Source organism: Polypterus senegalus, chromosome 8 (assembly GCF_016835505.1).
Source record: "Polypterus senegalus isolate Bchr_013 chromosome 8, ASM1683550v1, whole genome shotgun sequence".
Lineage (NCBI taxonomy): Eukaryota > Metazoa > Chordata > Cladistia > Polypteriformes > Polypteridae > Polypterus > Polypterus senegalus.
The window spans coordinates 3,009,495-3,021,755 of NC_053161.1; positions in this window are offsets into that span (position 1 = coordinate 3,009,495).

Sequence of the window (12,261 nt, forward strand, 5' to 3'; positions counted from 1 at the left end):
TGATGCTTGGTGCGGCCCTGCGCATGCGCACTTCACCAGAAGACACACACACACACGTACATCTGGACGCACACAGGGGTTTTATTAAAGAGAATATATATATATCTGTGATTATAGTTGCTAGTCTGGAGTCAGATAGCATTAAACAGTAAGCAAAAATATGTCAAGGAATTTTTCTTTTAATGATTAGAATAATGTTGAACCCAGCCACAGGGGATGCACAAACCAGTGTGTTTCTATCTCTGCCAGACCCAAGCCTGGATAATAGGGAGGGTTACGTCAGGAAGGGTATCCAGTGTAAAATGTTGGCAGATCAATATGCGGACAACAATACAGACTTCTATACCAGATCGGTTTAGGACCAAGTTAACAACGGCTGCCACCAGTACTGTTAGCAAACAGGGTGCTGGTGGAAATTGGGCTACTGGCTGAAGAAGGGGAAAAAGAGAGGGGAGAGTAGGCAGGAGCAGAGGAGGAAGGTAAAGAGGGTGGAACTGAGGGTAGGAACTTTGAATGTTGACAGTATGACTGGTAAGGGAGAGAGTTAGCTGATGTGATTGAGAGAAGGAAGATTGATATATTGTGCATGCAAGAGACTAAATGGAAAGGGAGTAAGGCCAAGTAGATTGGAGGTGGTGTGACTTCTGGACAGAGGAAGAAGGAAAAAGAAACCTGGTGGTGGAAAGGGGAAGTACAGGAGGGTATACAGAGGAAGACGTTGATGAACAAGAAGTGGGATAGTCAAAGAGATGCAGAAAGTAGACAAGAGTACAAGAAGATAATGCGTGAGGTGAAGAGAGTGGTGTTGAAGGCTAAAGAAAAGGCATATGATGAGTAATATGAAAGGTTGGACACTAAGGAGGGAAAAAAGGACTTGTACCGATTGGCTAGACAGAGGGATCGAACTGAAAAAGATGTGCAGCAGGTTAGGATGATAAAGGATAAAGATGGAAACGATGGAAACATACTTAGAAGCGAGGAGAGTGCGTTGAGTAGATGGAAAGAGTACTTTGAGAGGCTGATGAATGAAGAGAGGCTGATGAATGAAGAGAATGTGAGAGAGAGAAGTTTGGATGATGTGAATCAGGAAGTGCAATGGATTAGCATTGAGAAAAAGCAGTGGGATAAAATTGATGAGCCACAGCATGAAGTTATGGGAAAGAATAGTGGAAGCTAGGTTAAGAAGTGAGATGATGGTTAGTGAGAAGCAGTATGGTTTCATGCCAAGAAAAAGCACCACAGATGTGATTTTTTTTCTGATTGTGTTGATGGTGAAGTATAGAGAAGGAGAGAGGGAGTTGCATTGTGTCTTTGTTGACCTTATGAAATCATATGACAGGGTGCCTTGACAGGAGTTGTGGTATTGTATGAGGAAGTCAGGAGTGGCAGACAAGTATGTAATAGTTGTACAGGATATGTATGAGGGAAATGTGACAGTGGTGACGTCTGCAGTAGGAGTGGCGGATCCATTCAACGTGGAGGTGGGATTACATCAGGCTCTGAGCCCTTTCTTATTTGTAATGGTGATGGACAGGTGACAGATGATATTAGGAGTCTCCATGGACTGTGATGTTTGCTGATGATATTGTGATCTGTAGCAAGAGAAAATAGTAAGTTGAGGAGACCCTGGAGAGGTGGAGATATGTTCTAGAAAGGAGAGGAATGAAGGTCAGTAGGAACAAGACAGAATACATGTGTGTAAATGAGAGGCAGGTCAGTGGAATGGTGAGGATGCAGTGAGTAGATTTGGGGAAGGTGGATGAGTTTAAATGTTTGGGATCAACAGTACAGAGAAACGGGGATTGTGGAAGAGAGTTCAAAAAGAGAGTGCAACCATGGTGGAATGGGTGGAGAAGAGTCTCAGGAGTAATTTGTGACAGACAGGTATCAATAAGAGTGAAAGGGAAGGTCTATAGGACGGTAGTGAGACCAGCTAAGTTATATGGGTTGGAGAACATGGCACTGACCAAAAAACAGGAGACAGAGCTGGAGGTGGCAGAGTTAAAGATGCTAAGATTTGCATTGGGTGTGACGAGGATGGACAGGATTAGAAATGAGTACATTAGAGGGTCAGCACAGGTTGGATGGTTTGGAGACAAAGTTAGAGAAGCGAGACTGAGTTGGCTTGGACATGTACAGAGGACAGATGCTGGGGATATTGGGAAAATGATGCTAAGGATAAAGCTGCCAGGTAAGAGGAAGGCCGAAGAGAAGGTTTATGGATGTGGTGAGAGAAGACATACAGGTGATGGATGTAAAAGAGCAAGATGCAGAGGACAAGAAGATATGGAAAAAGATGATCCACTGTGGCAACTCCTAATAGGAGCTGCTAAAAGAAGAAGATTAGAATGATGTTGAATAGATCTTTCAATTAAAATCTTAGAAAAGGAATGGCTATGTGACATTCCCAGAATATATTATAGTTCGGTACATACTAAGTACACCCTAATTAAACTGAAAATCTTTCATCTATCACATAATGTATCTTATTTAAGATTGTCCAAAAGGCAGCACAGGATCCAAGCTGTAAAAGTTGTCATCTAGCACCAGCAATGCAAGTCATGTTTTGGGATAGTGTATACTAGCATCAATTTTGGACAAAAAATCTCTACATATGTTTTACCCTAAAAATGTCTCCTATTATATTAACAGTAGTATTTGGTGTACTACAAAATGACATTAAAGTGTGTAATGAGAAATCATTTGTAATATCCCAAACTACAGTATAGGACATTGATTTTCTTTAAAAATCCAAATTTCCCTTCTATAACTCAGAGGGAAAGCAATATTCTATATTGTCTTGAACTAGAAAAAATCTAACCCTCTATAAGAGGATCTGTTCAAAATTCTTCCAAAACATGACAATAATTCATCAATATAATATTAAAATAAGCACAAAGGCTTGTGATGAACACTTTCAAATTATTGTTTTATCAAATATAAAGAATTGAAAAATGACACTTTCTACTCATGTTGCTCTATTTTTATTTATCTATTTATTCATTTTTGATTTTGTGCTGAAAGTTGATTTCTCTTATTATTTTTCTTTTGTTTTCTTTAGATTCACTTTGAAGCATGTTGTTGTATCTGTTATATTATTTGTTTGAATGAGCTATGTGCTGTAGAAAAGTTTAGTTTTTCGATTAAAAAAACGAGATGTCTAAAATTATTTAGATAATAATCCATATAAAATTTTATGTGATTTGTCATGCATAAGATGCACAGTGTCATTTAGATGTATGCTTTCAGAATCTCACTACAGAGATAACACAGCACAAACATGTTAGACAAGCAGTTTCAACATCCAGCAATGCTCAAGATTCTACAGTTTCACTAATCTCCTTATGTTGTGCCGCTTTTCAAAAACACTCCAGTAATTCATTTTTCATAATCTCATAAAATGCACTTGTTGTAGCACTCTCCATCTTTTCTGCAAATTCAAATCTACAACACATTAGCCAAGCTTTCATTTATGGGTAGGAATGAAAATTTGAAGAAGGTGGTAGTAGTAAAAGATTAAGGTTACTATTTATCTATTTACTGTATTAGCTGTCAGAAATATCACATGATTTAAATATAAGCTGACTCTATCAGTGAAACTCCTTGCATAGTGTTTTCTATGTATTATACTCTATAAAACAAAAAAATCATATTAGAAGAATAAGCAATGTATAATGTGTATCTTCTAACAAATAACCAGAAGCCCAAGTTCTACAGGGGACAATTATTAATTAATAACAAAAAGGACCATCTTCATTCTTTGACAATTTTAATGAAAACAAGTCTTACATTAGTGCCATTAAAACGAGACTGGCAAGTTGTAACTCTGGAGAAATCTTAAAATACCAGTTAGCCTAGAGACAGAAAAAGATTCAATAGTACTATTTTTGCAGGGGAAGAGTGGGAGAGCACTAGTGAGTTGCCTGAGCAGGTGTGAACCTACAGTATGTGCTTCCTCCGCTTATACCCCTTCTGTGAATTTGTGTAGGTGACTGTGCTTCTGTGGTGTGTATGGTTTATAAATGAAAAGACAAACGCATGAGCTGTACTTTTTTAAGATTATACAATCAACTGGTTAAATTTAAATGTTAGAAAACCAGAATTGACAAAAATATCCAGTACCACACAAATGATTTTATGTTTCATAAAGCTAGATTAATAAAATGGATAGTTAATTTTAGCTTCCAGTCACTGAAAGCCTTTTGCAAAAGACTCCTACTCACCCAGCTGGTTATTGAAATCTTGGATTCGTTAGAGTAACCAAAACATTGTTAAAAAAATCTTTATAAAATCTGAATGTGATAACACTTGAGAAGTGTGTTTGCAAGCACAATCAGGAAGAGGGCTCTCATGGACAGCTTTCATAACAGGCAAATGTTAAGCTTGAAAGTCAATGCTGCCTGTTGCGCCAGGTGCCAAGATACCATTTGCAGAGTTATCAGACAGGAGTCGCCCTGATATTTCACACCCTTTAATAATAATAATAATAATTATAACACATTTCATTTATATATTGCCTTTCCCATGGTATCCTTGAACATTTTAGGGTGGTGGAGCAGTGGTCAGGGACGTCTCCCTGCTACTCAGTTTAGCTTTATTTAGATCCTCAGGAATAAGTTTCTCAAACCTTATCTTTCATTTGCTTCCACAGCCAAAAACTTCCTCTCTCAGCCTCCTCAGCAAGATCTTTCACTATCTTCTGTAGCTCTGAAGTGCTTTACTGTGTGATGAACAGCAGGATGACTGAAGTCTAAAACAAAAGTTCAGGTACCATCTAGGCCACCCCATTTGATTCAATAGTACAGAAACTGAACATAAACAGGCACTTGGTGGCACAACAGAAAATATGTCTAGGAAATGCCTTCTTAGCCATTTAAGTTCTGCTTTGCAAGTGACTCCTCTGAGCAGGTCAGTCATGGATAGTTCCGACATGCAATGGCTTCTCTCTGAAGTGAGACACCCCCCTACGCCCACGAATGTCTCAGCTTTATAGCGTCCCAGTCTGAAGGATGGGGCTTCTGGGATGCTGTAGGTGGAGTCAGTCATAAGGCTGAAAATGAAAGCCTCACAGCCACTTGACTGTACTCTACTGCAAGACCTTGCATCTCTAAACTATGCTGACAACACAGCAGTTAATTAAAGATTAAATTGGCGTTGAATATAATGAATGCTCTGCTTATTCTATACTCTTGTGTGTCCTGCAATATTTTCTGTTTACCTTATCCTTCAAACAGTAATGGCAGAAAATTTTTTGCCAAAAATACAAAGATAACTTACGGTGGAGAGGAAAATTATGAGCATTGGAGAAACATGCCAGGAACCAGATTGCCATTAGGCAAACTGAGAAATGGATTGAATTGGTGTGCGTAGATTATTCAGTCATTTCTGATTTGGTTTCAAAAGCGTGCAGCGCTTCGCATACTGAAAAGCCTGAACCGCACCTGTCCTAATTGGCTGATTGCTTGTCTCTCTCTCTCTTCCTCCAGTCATCCACTGCTCCTGTTAGGGGTCCAGCTCCTGTCGCGCTCTCCCATGAAGAGTGAGATATTTTTGCATTCTTTTAATTGAGAGACTGAACTGTTATCTCTGTCATGACAAGGAGCACATTTTAACTTTTGAAAGAGACACGTTTGTGTTTGAATAAACTTCCTGTCTCTACAATCTCCTGTGTTTCTGTGCAAATCTGTGACCCAAGTGTGACACCGTTTATAGACCTCTAAAATACACTGTATGTGTTTTTTTATTGAAGAATTCTCAGACTTCATATTTATAATAATAATGACAGGTTTGTAGTTGTAGGTGATTTAAAGTTTCATGTGGATAATCAGCGTGACCCGGAAGCAAGAGAATTTATGAATTTACTGTATTCTTTTTATATTAGTTAGCAAGTCAGCCAATTCACACAAATGGGAGAACACAAGCTGGATTTAGTAATTTTAAAACAACTAAAAGACGATGTGAGGAAGGTCGTGGATATCAGTGTATCAGACCATTTCTGCATGTTATTTGATGTAGAAATACTGGTCACTACAAGTAATGCAAAGCGTATTGTTAAAAAACATAATTTTGATTCATTTTCAGACTCAAGGCTTGCTAATATTTCAAGCAATCAACCTGAATGTAGTTATTGGCTTAATACAAGAAGTAACATAACCAGTAAGGTGGAAAATGTGAAGGCTAAAGTTAGGACTGCAGCTGACATAGTGGCCCCTGAAGAATTTGTTAAGAAATCCTCAGGCACTATCATACCTAGGAAGACCCAAAGATTATCTGTTTTTAAAAAGAACATGCCAGAGAGCTGAGCATAAATTGAGTAAAACTAAACTGATAGTCCATCATGAAATACTGAAGGAACAAAAACTGAATATAACAAAGCAGTCCACCTAGAGAGGCAGTCCTACTTCTCTAAAATTATAAATGGTAATGGTGGAAATCCAACAGTTTTACTCTCAACATCTTTTAAACCCAGCTCACTCAATGGAATGATTCCTAAAATCTACTTGTGAAACCTGTGAGGCTTTTGCTATATTTTTTAAGCACAAAATAAATTGTATTAGAAATAATATAATACATCCTCCCAAAGTTAATTCTGTCAAACTCCAGCATGCTCTTTTAAGTAAGTTACATTTTTTTCACTTCCCAAAATCTGTTGAATAGTTGAATAATTTCTTAGCTGAAACCCTCCACCTTGTCCCAGTTCTAACAGTTTTTTTCAAAGAAATTTCGAATGTGCTTATTGATAGTGTATTTGATGTAGTGAATGAATTATTAGAAATAGGGGGTCTTCCCTGAAGGAAGTTATTAAACCACTTTCTTCTTTCTTTATGCTCCTGGCTCTGTGATCCAATGTCTTAGTATTATTTCTGAATGGATGTACAGTAATTTTCTCAAACTAAATAAGGAAAAAAACAGAAACCTTAGTGATTGCCAAAAATGTAAATAGCCAGGGCATCAGAATAAGATTGATCCCTTAAGTTTAAAAGTCAAGGCAGAGGTAAAGAATTTAGGTGTAATCGCTGACTCTGATCTAACTTTTAAATTGCACATTAACCACATTACTTGGACTGCATTTTTTCACTTAAGGAATATTGCAAAAGTTAGACCTCATATAACACTGCAAGATTAATTTGAACCTTTGTTTTTAGTCAGCTAATTTACTGTAATGCACTCCTAACAGGACTACCTAAGAAAGACATCAATCGATTAACTTAACTAGAAAAAGAAAATGTATGCAAATCTCACTAGTTTTAGCATCATTACATTGGTTACCAGTGTCATTTAGAATAATACTTTAAAATAATACTAATGGTCAATAAAGCCTTAAATAATATTGCCCCTTCCTATATTTTTGAGTGTCTGTCCCCTTACACTCCAAGTTGTTACCTTAAATCTTCTAATGGTGGTCTACTTATAATTCCAAGAGCCAAGCTTAAAAATAGTAATGAGGTGGTCTTCTGCTGTTATACAACTAAAATTTGGAATACCTTACCAATAGGAATATGCCAGGCTAATAATAATAATTATTATGATAAAATACAGATGCCTTTTTCTATTTGTTGCTTTCATTCTCTTTCTTTTCTACCATTTTTTCACTAGTGGGAAACATTTTGCATCATTTGTTCTGTTGTTATTAACGTTTTATTTATTACTATTTATTGTCCAATTGTTTTGTTTTTTATGCCATCATTTTCTGATGGTGTTCCATAGCTGTGGTCATATTGTTGATAATGAAAATTATCACAAAAATTGTCACCCAATGTCAATGTAGCTCATGATGTCATTGTGTAATGGATATTTTAGGATAGCAGTGCATATTAAATAACATCCACGATTTTGGATTAAATAAGAAACAAACAAACAAAAACTTTGAAAATGTATTTGTAGTTAGGGAAATTAAATTCTATTTATTGTTAGTACCTGTTGTCAGTTTTGAACTTTGTTTTTGGTCTGGTTGCTAGCTTTTTCTTATGTTTCTTCTGGTTTTTGTGTCTTCGTTATTCTTAGTATACTCCCAAATAGATTAGCTTTCATCTCTTTTTCTCTTCTACTTTTTTCTTTTTAATTCTTTCCACTGTCATTATTGTTATATGCACTCAACAGCCACTTTATTAGGCACACCTTTCTAGTACCAAGTTGGACCCCCTTTTGCCTGCCTTGCTAGTACCAAGTTGGACCCCTTTTTGCCTTCAGAACTGCCATAATTCTTTGTAGCGTAGATTTAACAAGGTGCTGGAAACATCTGTCATTGACATGATAGTATTATGCAGTTACTTCAGATTTGTCGGCTGCACATCCATAATGTGAATCTCTCATTCCACTACAGCTTAAAATGCTCTATTGGAGTGCGATCTTGTGACTGGTGACTTGAACTTATTGTCATGTTCAAGAAATCAGTTTGATATGAGTTGAGTTGGAAGTAGCCATCATAGCATGGGTACACTGTGGTCTTAAAGGGATGGACATGGTCTGCAACAATACTCAGGTAAGCTGTGGCATTTACATGATGTTCAATTGGTACTAAGGGGCCCAAAGTGTGCTAAGAAAATATCCCCCACACCCTTACACCATCACCACCAACCTGAACCATTGATACAAGGCAGGATGAATTCATGCTTTCATGTTGTTGACAACAAACTCTGACCCTACCATTTGAATGTTGATCATCAGTACTAGCAACTTTTTTCCGATTTCGATTTTCTGTTGTCCAATTTTAGTGAGCCCATGCAAATTGTAACCTCATTTGCCAGTTCTTAGCTGACATGAGTGGCACCCAGTGTTGTCTCCTGCTGCCGTAAGCCATCTGCTTCAAGGTTCAATATTTTGTGCATTCAGAGATGCTCTTCTGCATATTTCCGTTATAAGATGTGATTATTTGAGTTACTGTTGCCTTTCTATCTGCTCAAACTAGTCTCGCCATTCTCCTTTGTCCTCTGGAGTCAACAAGACATTTCTGCCCAGACAACTGCTGTTCATTGGATATTTTCCCTTTTTCGGACCATTCTCTTTAGATGGTTGTTAATAAAAATCCCAGAAGATAAGCAGTTTCTGAAACACTCAGACCATCACATCTGGCACTAACAACCATGCCACACTCAAAGTCAACACACACACAAGCAAACATCTAATAAAATAGCTGGTGAGAATACACTGAAATATATATATATATATATATACTGCTCAAAATAATTAAAGGAACACTTTTTAATGAGAGTATAGCATCAAGTCAATGAAATTTCTGGGATACTGATCTGGTCAGTTAAGTAGCAGAGGAGGTTGTTAATCAGTTTCAGCTGCTTTGGTGTTAATGAAATTAACAACAGGTGCAGTAGAGGGGCAACAATGAGATGGACCCCCAAAACAGGAATAGTTTAACAGGTGGAGGCCACTGACATTTTTCCCTCCTCATCTTTTCTGACTGTTTTTCACTAGTTTCACATTTGGCTACAGTCAGTGTCACTACTCGTACCATGAGGTGATACCTGGACCCTACAGAAGTTGCACAGGTAGTCCAACTTCTCCAGAATGGCACATCAATATGTACCATTGCCAGAAGGTTTGCTGTGTCTTCTAGGACATTCTCAAGGGCATGGAGGAGATTCCAGGAGACAAGCAGTTACTGTAGAAGAGCTAGACAGGGCCATAGAAGATTCTTAACCCATTAGCAGGACCGGTATCTGCTCCTTTGGGAAAAGCAGAACAGGATGAGCACTGTCAGAGCCCTACAAAATGACCTCCAACAGGCCACTGGTGTGAATGTCTCTGACCAAACAACCAGAAAGACTTCATGAGGGTGACCCAAGGGCCCCATGTCCTCTAATGGGCCCTGAGCTCACTGCCCAGCAGCATGCAGCTCGATTGGCATTCGCCATACAATACCAGAATTGGCAGATGCACCACTGGTGCCCTGTGCTTTTCACAGATGAGAGAAGGTTCACCCTGAGCATGTAACAGAAGTGAAAGGGTCTGGAGAAGCCATGGAGAACATTATGCTGCCTGTAACATCATTCAGCATGAACACTTTGGTGGTGGGTTAATGATTGTCTGGGGAGGCATATCCATGGAGGGTCACACAGACCGCTACAGGCTTGACAAAGGCACCTTGGCTGCCATTAGGTATCAGGATGAAATCCTTGGACCCATTGTCAGACCCTATGCTGGTGCAGTGGCTCCTGGTGCACGACAATTCCTGGCCTCATGTGGTGAGAGTATGCAGGCAGTTCCTGGAGGATGAAGGAATTGATACCATTGACTGGCCTCCACACTTTCCTGACCTAAATCCAATAGAACACCTCTGGGACATTATGTTTTGGTCCATCCAATTCCACCAGGTTGCACCTCAGACTGTCCAGGAGCTCAGTGATGCCCTGGTCGAGATCTGGGAGGAGATCTCCCACAACACCATCTGTCGTCTCATTAGGAGCATGCACCGATGTTGTCAGGCCTGTATACAAGAACACAGGGGCCATACAAACTACAGTAATCCCTCGCTATATCACGCTTCGACTTTCGCGGCTTCACTCTATCGCGGATTTTAAATGTAAGCACATCTAAATATATATCACGGATTTTTGCTGGTTCGCGCTTTCTGGACAATGGGTCTTTTAATTTAGGTTACATGCTTCCTCAGTTTGATTGCCCAGTTGATTTCATACAAGGGACGCTATTGGCGGATGGCTTAGAAGCTACCCAATCAGAGCATGTATTACATATTAACTAAAACTCCTCAATGCTATAAGATATGCTTCCCGCGTGGCGCTTGTTTTGTTTGCTTCTCTCTGTCTCTCTCACTCTCTCTGCCTGACGGAGGGGGTGTGAGCAGGGGGGGCTGTTTACACAGTGGCTGTTTGCTTAGAAGATAGGACGCTCCTCTACAAAATGCCGCTTTATCGCGGTGCTTCTGTATACTTAAAAGCACGTATTGATTTTTGATTGTTTGCTTTTCTTAGCGCTCTCTCTGACATTATCTGCTCTTCACGGTGCTCCTTTGAAGATAAGATATGTTTGCATTCTTTTAATTGTGAGAAAGAACTGCCATCTCTGTCTTGTAATGAAGCACAGTTTAAACTTTTGACTAAAGGGTGTTATTTCATGTCTAGAGGGCTCTAATAATGTTAACAGTGTGGGAGAGTTTATAAGGGCTTAAAATATATAAAAATAACCATACAAACATATGGTTTCTACTTCGCGGATTTTCACCTATCGCAGGGGGGTCTGGAACGCAACCCCCGCAATCGAGGAGGGATTACTGTATTTAGAAGGTCGTAAACAGGTTTTCTATGCTCTAACTGCAAAAATATTCGATTTATAAATAAAGAATCCTACTTCGCGGAAATTCATTTATCGCGGCAGAGTCTGGAACAGATTAACCGCGATAAACGAGGGTTGACTGTACTGCGTACAATTTTGAGTTGCAGCAATTAAATTTTGGCAAAATGGACTAGCCTGCCACATCATTTTTTCACTTTGATTTTTGGGGCGTCTTTGAATTCAGGGTTCTGTAGGTTGATCATTTTCATTTCCATCAAACGATGTGGCATCCTTTTGTTCCTAACACATTACCCAGTCTATATCAGTATAGATATCCAGGAGGATTTCTTTTTCCCATTGAGATCTGATGTGTTTTCAAAGTGTTCCTTTAATTTTTTTGAGCAGTTTATATATAGTTATAAATAACTAAATAATTGACACAAAAAGAGGTTTGGGGCAGCCTCCCCTATACTTGGAAATGGCTGCAAAATTAAAGAGAAAGGTGACAAAATAGTGGTCTTTTGCAGACAAAAATCCAAAACAGAACTGAGGTTTAATACAGACAGGGTGGGTTTTAAAGGTGTAAGGCCAGGTTTATACTTCACGCGACGTGACACATGCTCCAGTGGACACTCCTGCTATGCAAGCGTTTTACTGTTTATACTTGCGCGCATACTTTGTGTAAATCTGGAAGAATCCACCAGGTGGCACTGCAAGATATTATCATGGTGAGAACAGGTTTGGCTTCGATGTGTTGTGAATTTCTTAGAACAGCCATTAAATTCCATGGACACCTTACTGCAATATCTCTGAAAAGGATGTTTAATAATTAAATCCATCAATCCAGGGATGTGCCCATTCCAGCTAGCATTGGGCACGAGGCAAAAACAATCCCTAGTCAGGGCTTCAGCTCATTGCAAGGTGAATACAAGCACTCACATACATTGGCATCATTTTAGTGTCACCGAATCTGCATATCTTTGGAAGGAAACCAGAGCACACTGTGGAAACCCA